The 12,046-nt window shown below is 28.5% G+C and overlaps 1 pseudogene; it reads right to left on the minus strand.

The window, feature by feature from the left end:
- Nucleotides 1–2,373: 2,373 nt before the first annotated feature.
- On the minus strand, nt 2,374–8,593 carry LOC132254934 (probable beta-1,3-galactosyltransferase 12; annotated as a pseudogene).
- Nucleotides 8,594–12,046: the final 3,453 nt, after the last annotated feature.

Consider the following 12,046-nt stretch of genomic DNA (forward strand, 5'->3'; position numbering starts at 1 on the left):
TAACCTTTATTTTAAACCCATTTTCTTTTTCATATTTTCTAAGACTAGTTTTGGATTTTGTGGGCTTAGGTAAGAGGTCTTCTTAATTTGGGTTTAGTTTTAAAGTGAATTTGAGCCTATGATGGAAACAATGACATGTGTCAGAATCCCTACCCTTCCTCGCCTTTAAATAAACGTCTTGAGGTTCATTTTTTGAAATAGTATATCTTGCATTTTTAAGAGGAAACTCTCTCAAATTTGAGAGAAAATGAGGAGAAGAAGAGAAAAATTGAAGCTTGAGGCAAGTTTGGCTTTGGAATGAGGATTCTAGCTTAGTAAAAACCAATGTCTCAAGTAGTTATTGGGTAAGATCAATTGCATTTCATTTTCTTGATTTTATTCTTAGTTTATTTTCATTTTCTTTTGCTTCTTAAGATTATATGTATGTTGGGTGTGAATATTGAAAGGTCATACTTGCTAATTGGGTTTTTTTCTTTCATTTATGAATTCTTTTTTTTTTTTTTTTTCTTTTTGAATGTTTGATAAATTGCTTGATCTGATCGCAAATCTCTATGGTAAATAAAATACTAAAACCTATTGTGGACCTCATATTTCGCATGATGCGTTCCCACTCGATGACAAAACTCATTTTTTAATTTATTTGGTGAAAATTTTATTTAAAAAAAAAAAAACTCCTGGAGGCACCACTTTTTTTTGTTTTATTTTTTTTTTTAAGGGAAAACAAAATAAGAAAGAAAACTCTAAGTGTAACTCCTTATTTGGAAAGGACGGTCTGTGAAAAACCAAAGTCAAGTCCGAGGGTCAGGTTACTTATTGGGAAGGTAAGGTAAAAAAACCGTAACACCCTTCTAAGTCCCTAAAAACGAGTCTTTACTAAATAAGGTGAAATAAGTGTGATAATTGATAAGGAAATCAATGAATATCAATGAAATGATCAAATAATAAAACAAATCACGCATAAGAATAAGTAAAGTGAGAGTGAGATTGTATCTTAGCAGCAAATAATAGTGCGCTATCATGGAAACAAGGTTAGCTCAAATATAAAATTATCACATGCATATCAAAGAGCAAGACAAAAATCAAGCAATATTCATTAAGCATAATAGTTGGCAATCAGAAAGAATACTCATATGTAGGACCCTCACCAAAGCCTAATTGATTTTGCATGAATTAATCCCATAAATTCCATTATTTTGGAATTATGAAAATTGTCTTCATGCTTATTAAAAATCAAGGAAAACGAAAAAATATTTTAAAATCAAAGAAAATTTGTGAAAGTGCTTACCTAAAAAGAAATGTAGCAAGTTTATTTAAAAACGGAATTTTTAGTAACTTAAAATCCTAATGAATGATGAAAAGTGGTAGATTTAAAAAAAAAAAAATTTGAAAACTGGAGTGGAATTAAAATTATTTGAAAAAAAACTAGAGTTTTGAAAATTGAAATCTTAAAAATTAAATTTTAAAATTGGAATTAAAAAAAAATTGAAAATGAGATTTTTGAAAATTGGAATTTTGAAAAATTATTTGAAAATGAGAGTTTTGAAAATTAAATTTGAAAATTGGGAATTTGGAAAAATATTTGAAAATAGAAGTTTTGAAAATTAAATTTGAAAATTGGGAATTTGGAAAAATATTTGAAAATAGAAGTTTTGAAAATTAAATTTGAAAATGAGAATTTTGGAAAATTATTTGAAAATGGAAGTTTTGAAAATTGGAATTTTGAAGAATTATTTGAGAATGGAATTTTTAAAAATTAAATTTGAAAATTGGAATTTTGGAAAATTATTTGAAAATGGAAATTTTGAAAACTGAAATTTTGGAGAATTATTTGAAAATAGGAGTTTTGAAAATTAGAGTTTTGAAAATTAAATTTTAAAATTGGAGTTTTGAAAATTAAATTTGAAAATTAAAGTTTTGAAAATTGTTTGAAAATTGAAGTTTTGAAAATTATTTGAAAATTAGAGTTTTGAAAATTAAATTTGAAAATCGGAGTTTCGAAAATTATTTGAGAATTGGAGTTTTGAAAATTGGAATTTTGAAAATTATTTGAAAATTGGGATTTCTGAAAAATTACACTTTTCAATCCAAAAATATACAAACCCTATCCATCTACAATTCCAAATATTGTACAGGTCGCCACAAGGTGAGATGACATGTCACTTGAGGGAGATGAACAGAATGGTTAACTAGAATGCATGGTTTTTCCAGTGACAGTTGAATGTAATATACTGAGTGGTATGAGAAAACTTTACTACATCTGAAAATAACTTCAAACTATCTGATTGCTCTTTTGGAAATTGAAATATCCGAAAAATGGAGCAGCCCATTTGGTGATTAGAGGCATTTGGAGAGTACATTATGCCCAAATGGACGCTACCTATCATTTGGTGGCAACGTTGGGCTTTTAGAGCACATTGTCACAGACTTAGTATTTTCCTAAACTCGTGCGGCACTTAAACAAGTCAAGACACTTGATCTTATTAAGTCAGTCTTACTCTCAATGTTTATCTTACTAGGCTAAGATGCTTATGACTTGGAAGCTTTGGAAGGCGTAGTAGGCAACTCTTAAAGAATGGAAACTTTTATTGCTCAAAGGAAACTTTTAAAAGAGATTTGGAACTCACTTGCTTGGTTGGTTAGGTTATTGGGTGGTTTTTGGGAGGTTTTTTGGGACGTGCCTTGGCCAAATGAGACCTTAACCTATTTATAGGCACCAATGGAACTCTTTGGAACCTTGAAGGGTTCCTTACAATTCAAGAATATTCTAGAACACCCTACACCATTCTATGTACAAGCCTAGGTACAAGAATATACAAGTGATCTTTAGAATTCTCTAGAAAGCCTTGGACTCCTCTTATGTCTTCCACCATAGTGTAGAGATGTATGGACATCTCTAGGCATCTCTAGAACCTTCCACAATCTTCCCACTAATGGCTAAGTGTAGGAGTCTCTAGAAGCTTCCTAGACTCTATATAAGTCCATGGGAAGGGTCATTTGAAGCATCTTGTGACAACATGTTCATCTTGTGACAACATGTTCATCTTGTGAAGCTCATTCAGCTTGTTGGTTGGGTTACATAAACCCGAACATTTTGGGATGTCCCAGACAACAATAGACGTTGGTGTGCATCGAGGATCACATATTGCTCGGTTATCTTCATGATGGACATTCATGGCAAGCATTCATGATCCAATAATGACATCCTCATTGTTAAACATTCTCAAACTGTTATTTCTAGTAGCATTTCATTTTAGGGTTAGTGATGACTGGCTCTTTCTTCATGCACCCAATGTAAGTTGGCGAATGGCTTTGCTTCTTAGCTAGAAGAGTGGAGAGTTGATCTGGATGTAAATAAATTTCGTCATCAGCTTTGACATAATAATCCACGTCAAAGGGTTCAAATGCTACTTTGAAAAATGCCAAAGTTTTGTGTGGGAGGTTTAGGTATTCTTCCCAAACATCTATAAACATGAAATCTTTGTACTTCTCCACCTCTTTCTGCAACTCTGCCATCTTCTTCACATCTTTGAACCTTCCAATCACGAACCTAAAGGCTAAACCAGTAGCTTGTTCCAATTTTATAGGTCTTCTCTCAAGCCTTGCTTCCAGCTCTCTTTCTCAAGCTCTCCTAAAAAAATCTCCACCTACTCGAAATCCAGCTAGCTCCAACTACCCCCATTCGGCTATCTGTTTTTCTCCCCCAAAAAACCTTCCATGTTTTTTGCCCCTCCTGGGATATCCATTGGCTCACCACCTTTCTACCAGCTCTCCAATTCTCCTCCATGTTCTTTGCTTCCCTTCTTTCTCATATTTTCTTTAAACCTCCACTTGCTGAAAGCCTCATTTTCAATCCCAGAAAAAAACTCCCCTTCCCCTGTTTTTCTTTCCTTCTCAACCCAGCTCTCTCTTCCTCAACTCTCTCTTCCTCTTGCTTTATTTCTTCATTCTCCTATAAGCTTTTACCAGGTCCACTGTTTTCTGGTTCAGCAAAGATGTCACCACCCTCAACTACCACCATGGCAAGGTGGCCACATTCTTTGTCACAAGTCTTAGTAGCTTGGCTCCTTTGGGAAGTGTCCTCCCCACTCCAACAAATAAAATGCCCAGCTCTCTGGGTGTGAGAAAAATCCTTTGGCCATAAGAGGGGTTTACACCTATATATGTAGCTAAAAAAAAACTAGAGATAAAGTTATCATGACTTTATAGTATTCTGATGTCCTATAGGATCAATTCTAATATGTTTATTTATTTTTTAAATTAAAAGGATTAATTATTTGTTAATTTTTTTTTATAAAACCTAATGTAATTAAATCTAAATAAACTTTTCCTAAAATAAATTTATTTAAATTATAAAATAATTATTAATTTGGGAGAATTATGTTTTGGGGGTAGATGGGCCCCCAAATTAACAAAAGGTCCATGTAACTCTTTAAATTGAGCCCAAGACCCAATGAAAGTATGGAAATTGAGTTGAAGGATATCATCCTTTAGTATTTCCAAAAATGCCTTTTGTTGATTTTGAGAAAAAAAATTAATATTTTTGAAAAATACTTTTATATAATTTAATATTTTTGATTTAATTTAATATTTTAAAAAAATACTTTTATGTAATTTAATATTTTTTTAAATACTTTTATTTAATTTAATATTTTTTTAAAATAAATTTATTTAATTTAATATTTTTTTAAAATATTTAATTTAATATTTTTTTAAATACTTTAATTTAATTTAATATTTTTGAAAACTACTTTTATTTAATTTAGTATTTTTGAAAAAAAATTATTGAAAAAAAATTATTTAACTTAATTTTATAAAATATTTTATATGTGTTCTTAAAGGGTATATTTGTCCGTTACTATTTCATATCCTTCAACTCAATTTGAAGAGTTATATAGATCTTTTGTTAATTTGGGGGCCTATCTACCCCCAAAAGATAATTCTCCCTATTAATTTTTAATTCAATTAGTCAAGATTGTAGATCCACAATCTAACTTCAGGTATGGACATTTAGGTGAAACGAGGATATCTAATTTAATAATCTTATGGTCTAACAAGATCAACTTGAGTTCCACACCTTAGAGTTGATATATATCCTAATTTTTAATATTTTATTTTATCGAATTACCTAATAGATAAAATCTATATGAAATCTAGGTTTAAGTTTAAGTTTTTTTATACTTTTACCACTTTATGTAGATTTGCCTTAGGATAGATAACAATGACAAAACTTTTGATAACTAGGGATTAATGATTATAAGAGTCGTTAGTATCAAGGAATGTGTGATTGTGCTATCTCCTAAGTCAAACTAACTTTAAAAGGTATTTTGATCTCAACACTAGCGCTCTAACCTTTCATTCATTCTATTATTAATCTAATTCACCCATTGTTGTTTAACCCTAAGAATTGAGTTTTTATAGTCTTAAAAAAAAAAAAAACTTCACACATGGCATGTTCCTATTGGTCACTTATTTTACAAATAATTACCTAATAATGACTAATAATAATAATAAAATCATGACTTTTAGTCATATGGGGCTCACTTAGGGCAAATGGAGTGCCCAAAATGCAATTCCTGAGGAGAAGGAGATGAAACATCAAAGTGGCAATGGGTGATTTTGAAATGGTTCTTCATTTTTGCACAATTGTCTTCAAATGACCATAACTTCTTCATTTCAACTCCGATTTGTGCATTATTTAAAGCCTTGGGTGGTGTTTTTTTTACTGAATTGAAAAAACCAAAATATTTAGTTTTTTCTATTCAGCTAAAAGTAATTTGTTAACATCATTCAACATAACTAAACTGAATCTATTGATAATAAATTCACTTTAATTATGTTAGATGATGTTAACAGGTTACTTTTAGCTGAATAGAAACAGTCAAATATTTTAGCTTTTTCTATTCAGCCAAAAACAAACACCACCTTAGACTTTTAACTTCTTGAGTTTTAAAAATATATGCAGCTTGCCCCAAAAAGATCATGGAAGAAAGTACTTCAAAAATCACATCAAAGTCAAGGAATGTGTTGCTACCAAGTTTGCATTCCAACCTCCTTCATCATGGTTTCTCATCATTTATCTCACTTCATAACATTCATTTCTAGTATTTCATGCCCATGACTCACTCATTATACAACCTTTCTTGGACTCTTCATGGTTCACAACTCTCGAGTTTTTCAATTATGCATGTTTAACTCCTTGTACTTAGTTGATAATAAATTTTCTACTTATCACTTTTGTCATTCCTTAAACCTAGTATTATGCTCAAAATAGAAGTTAAATCCCTTAAACCTAGATGATTTAAGCTTTTTTATATTACATAAATTACATCATATCTATGTCATTGGATTGCATATTTTGGCTCCAATAATTGATCTCTTATTTATTTCATTATTTAGTAGTTTTTCATGCTTTGACTGATTTAGTCTTACTCATTTTATTAAGTTATTTTTCCTCTCTTGGAAGCCCATTGACATTATCATGATATGAAGCTTATTTGGATTTGGAATCATTGATTTCTTTTGGTTTTGGTTTTAAGGATTTTATTTTTTTCCTTGGTTTTGAGTCTTTAAAAAAATGCTTTATGAATGATTTTGAAACAAAACATGAGAGACACATATTTGACATTTTGTCAAAATAGTTTTTCTCTAAGAAAATGCTCTTTGGAGTCTTCTTTTGTTTGTTTGTTTTTTTTTTTTTTTTTGCCTTTTCTTTAAAACTAATTGTAAAAGCTCAATTTCATTCCCTTTTTGGCTGAAAGTTAAGCTTCTTTTAATGGCCAATACAATGGCCAAAGGTCAAGTCCAACACCATAGACTTCGGTCTTACCTTCATGTTTGAAAAATGGATAGTTACTCTCATTGTTTTTATTATTTTGAAAGGTTTTCTAAAACAAATTTTGGAGGACCATTTTCAATCCTTATGAATCTCTTTCTATGATCATTTGGTGTTTGACATTATGGTCATTTTATGGCCATTAACGGTCGTCATTTTTGTTGGCATATAATGCATGATTTCACATGAAAACATCCTTATTTATAGGTGTTTCTTTATACATTTCAACCATTTTTTTTTTTTCAAATATGAGTATTAATTTGGTCTTCTATGTTTCTTACAAGCTCAAATTCATACTCATACTCATTTGAGGGTTGTAAATGAGTGAATGCCTTGTAGTTAATATATTGCTCACTTCCTTGGCTACATCACTTATTTTTCTGAACTTATGATTTTCTAATTTTCTTGATTTTGGAAAAATGGATTAATCTTACAAATCTTAATTTAATGGGAATATTTCCAATCCATATGAACCTTTTTCCATATTCATTAAAGGGTTGGGATGTGGATTCGTCTATGGAAAAGAATTTGGGCTCATAGCAAAGTTTACATTATTTGATTTCCAAAATTTGCTTGCTTGTTGTCCTGTTTTTGACCGTTAAAATGTTTTCATAAATCTAGACTTATTGGTTTACCCTAAAATATTTTTGAGAAATCCCTCCCTAAGCTTGTTAAATAAATAAGTTTTTCTAAGCACGTAAATTAGGTCCTATTTTTTTACCTTAGAAATATTTTTGGAAATGAGTCCTAGATCATGAGTTTTTAATTTTTTTTTTTTATATATTTTCTCTATATTATAAACTTCTTAAATAATCTTTTAAGCTTTGGTCTCGCTCGAAAATCATTTATTAAGCTTGTGACTTAATTCCATTTTTGCATGTTAACTATGTTGACCTGATTTGGAGTGGTAAAATGTTTATTTTGGACTATTTGGCAATGTTTTCAGAACCGGATAAGTCATCGAACTGGAAAAGTTACCAGTTCACGGTTCATTGGTCGGACCGGCAGTCGAACTGGTGACGTCAATAATATATATTTTTATATATTATTAAATTTTTTTAAAAATTTAATAAATAAAAATAATAAATTCTATCTAAATTTTGACCGTATATATCTATCATGTTTGTTAATTTTTTTCACAAATCTTTTTATCTATAGTTGTCAATCATCCCAATATTTTCAATAATTTCAATAAATTAAAATGTCAATATGTAATAAATAAAACAAAAATATAAAATTAAATATAAAATTTTAAAAAACTAAAATGGAAGGCAACTTTTCTAGTTGTGGAGATAGAGAAAGAGAGGGGAGCTTTCCAGGGGTGGGGGGAATTTCCAATGGGAGGGCTCTTTGTCATCGTGGGGGAGGAGGAGTACAGTCTACCGTCGGGGGTGGGATGATGGGATTTGCGTTGGGTGTTACAGAGGTTGGAGGGCTTTTCAGCGCGCAACGGAAGAGGTGGGGTGGGGTTCCCAGCACCGGGGGTGCTGCCAGCGGATGATGCTCCAGGCGATAGTGGAGGTATCGTTACCGGTCAGACGACGCTTCAGGTGACAATGGGGGTACCAATCGCATGGGGAAGAGGGAAGAAAAATGAATTGTTGGGTTCGAAGGGAACTGGCCGATTCGTCCGGTTCGTTTGTCGAATTGTCGATTCAAACGGTTCAATTCTGGTTCGATGGCTTCCCAGTCCAATTGGCTGGATCGGACCGGAACCGTGACCGATCGGACCGACGGGTCCAGTCCGGTTTTTAAAGCCATGTTATTTGGTGCATGTTTGAGCCACTTGGACTTTTGGATTGTGTTCTAAACACTTTGAATATGATGTACAATTTTTGTTTTGATTTTATCTCATCTTTAACCATTTTATGTAGATTTATTTTGTAAATGCTTGTTTTATGTCCTATTTTTGTATCATTTGAATAACTTGTTAATTTAATCTCTTTTGACATGCTTTTGACCTTTTTATAACTCTTGATTTGTAATCTAGACATTTTTTGCATATTAGATAAACCTTCTTCTATAGCGTAATCACCTTTTAACTATTTTATTTAAATTTATTTTATAACTACTTGTTTGTTGTCAAATTCTGACATCTCTACATGATTAGTGTACATTAGTCTATTTGATGCTTGTTTAGCCATCTTTTTATTTGAATTTTATATATGTTATATATATTGAGTGGTTCTTGTTTTGATTTTATATCTTTTATTTTGTTTGTAAATTAACCTTTTTCTTTGTATGAAAGTGCATTTCCTTGTTTTAGGGCATTTTCCAAGGTACACTTTTTTCTTACCTTGATTTTTTTTTGTTTTTTTTATATGCATATTATTTTGAGTATTCTTTATCTCTTACTCTTTATTACCATTGTCTTGTCATATATTCTTGTTATTATCTCTTGGTATTCATAATTTACTAGTGAATTGTCATAGTTTCTATTACTTGTTTAGTAAAGACTTGTTTTGGGCCTAAACGGGTGCTATCTCGTAATACCTTATTGATAAGTAACCTAATTTTCGGATCTAAACTTGGTTTTCCTTCGAAAATGAGTTACCTAATGTTTTATTTCTTATTTTGTTTTTCCTTTTAAAAAAATAAAATAAGTGACGATTTCTTTTTGCAAAAATTATTTTTTCCACAAATAAAAGTAGTTGAACGGGGATAAATGTAAAAAATGTGGATCTATAAAAGGTTAAAAAGGTCTTTTTATAATAAATATTTGAATAATAAGTTTTCTTCACTTTTCTATATAGAACACAAAGAGGCAATGTACAGTTTTTTAAAAAACCTTTCTTCACTTTTCTCTGTATAGGACATTACTTTTCTCTATATAGGACACAGAGGGACAAGTAGGGTTTAATAATCAATTATTTAGGTAAGATTCTAACCCTTTCATTAGCTTTAACTTTATGAACAATTTAAATATCATTTTATAAAAAAAAAAAAATCTAAATCTAGACTATGTTTTGAATTATTTAATTTTAAATAAAAAATTAGTAATTTATGAATATAAGGGATTGTTAATAAGATACAGAAATTTTGATTATTCGGATGATTAGATGAAGGTATATGTAGTCTATCCAAAAAGAAAGGAAAAGTATTTATTACCTTTAAAATATATAACATCTCTATAAAACTATATTAATATTTCTAATTTAAACTAGATAAGAAATAAAATGTGATATATGTAACATCTAATTTATTTTCATTTTTATTTCATACACTTTTTTTTGAAAAAAAAAAATATTATTATTTAATTTTTTCAGAATTATTTTTGTACAAAAAAGCAAGATCAAGATCTCTGGAATGTTTTCTTGAACTTAAACTAAAACTACAACTCGTTTAAATCTTAAAGATGAATTTCAGTTACAAAATGCTAGCATTCGTTCATTATTTTATCTCAAGATACTAGCATTCATTCATTACTTTTATTTTTAAAAATATTCATAGTTTCCTCAAATATCTTAGTTGGGGTCATGTTGATAGATAGATCTGGGTTATCTTCGCCCAAAAAAAAAAAAAACAAAAAAATCTTCAATGAAAGATAAACTTATATCTTAGTTGGGGTCATGTTGATAGATATATTTGGGTTATCTTCGCCCAAAAAAAAAAAAAACAAAAAAATCTTCAGACTAGGTTTCTAATGTATCTGCGCTACGTAAATTGCCACGTCATAAAACCATAGTTGGTAACTACGGTTTTATTTTTTAAAAACAATCAAAATCACAGTCACCAATCACGGTTTTAACTTTAAGTTTAAAACCGTAGTTGGTGACTACGACTTTGACTATTTTTAAAAACAGTCAAAACCGTAGTCACCAACTACGGCTTTAACTTTAATTTTATATATAAATATATATTTATATATATATATTTAACTTTAATTTTTTTAAATAAAATATTATATTATTTTGATTTTATATTGATTAAAAATATGTAAGTGGTGTAATAAAAATATTTAACTTTAATTGATCTCATTATTTAAAGAATAGTAATATATGAAACTAAATAATTGATGTCTTTAATTTGATATAAAAATATATTTTGATAATTTTATTAAAATATTTGGCACTACACTCAATATAAATATAATTAGTTATAAATATACTATTTTATACCCTCATAATGAATAATATTATATTATTTTTCAATGCAATATAAATATAAATTATTTCAAATAGATTTTTTTTATTTTTTCAATATAATAAATATTTATGAGATGAAAAAGAAACAAAAAAAAAACAATAACAATTAATATATTATTTTAATGTTTTTATAAGCATAAAAATATTATTTTTGAATTAATTATATCTCTATTTTATAATTATTTGTTGACTTATACGAATTCTAACAAAAAAATATAGTTTAAATAATTAATATTATTTTATATTTTTTTTATCACAATGCAACTTTTGGTAAATTAAAAAAATAAAGTTAATTCTAGGTGTGATTTATTAATTGAGTTTTGCACATATACTTCAAATAGTTAATAATGATTGTTTATTTAAATTCTTGAATAAATAAGCTTATTTAAAAAAATAGTAAATTAATTTGAAATAATCAAAGGGGTGGGGCCCACCTCATTAAAAAAATACTTTTTGATTTTGAATTTCTCAATAATTATCAAACTTATTTAATGATATTTATAATAATAAAAATTATTTTTATATCAACAAGAATGTGAATCTCTCATTTTCTTTTCTCTAATTTTATTTGTTAGAATATTTTTAAGTCTTAAGGATTTTTTTTTATTTTGGAAGGATTAAAAGTGCTACCTAAATATGGTATATGCACTTCCTTAATAATTTAAAAAATTTATGGACAATGAAAAAGTTGCATTCAAATACTAAAATAAGAAATAATATAAAATAAATTTTTTTTTTATCTTTTTTTGGAAATAATTTATTTTTGAGGTGGGAATCATGTAAGAAATAAAGAGCACAAGGGTATATTTTTGTTTTTATTATTTTTTATTTCATTATTTTTATTAATAGGTTTTAATAAAATATTTTTAATAAACTAGTGGTTTTGAATGATGATTAAAAATAATATAAATTAACTAAATTGAAAAATTCCATTATAACGTAAAAATCCAAAGAAAAAGTTTGTGATATAAGAAAAATTAAATACCCAATTCATAAATGTAACGATTGTATCATGTAAATAATATATAAGCTCAAAGGTTGTTATTAAAAAAAAAAAACGAGAACGAGA

This window comes from Vitis vinifera, chromosome 13 (assembly GCF_030704535.1).
Source record: "Vitis vinifera cultivar Pinot Noir 40024 chromosome 13, ASM3070453v1".
Taxonomy (NCBI): Eukaryota; Viridiplantae; Streptophyta; class Magnoliopsida; order Vitales; family Vitaceae; genus Vitis; species Vitis vinifera.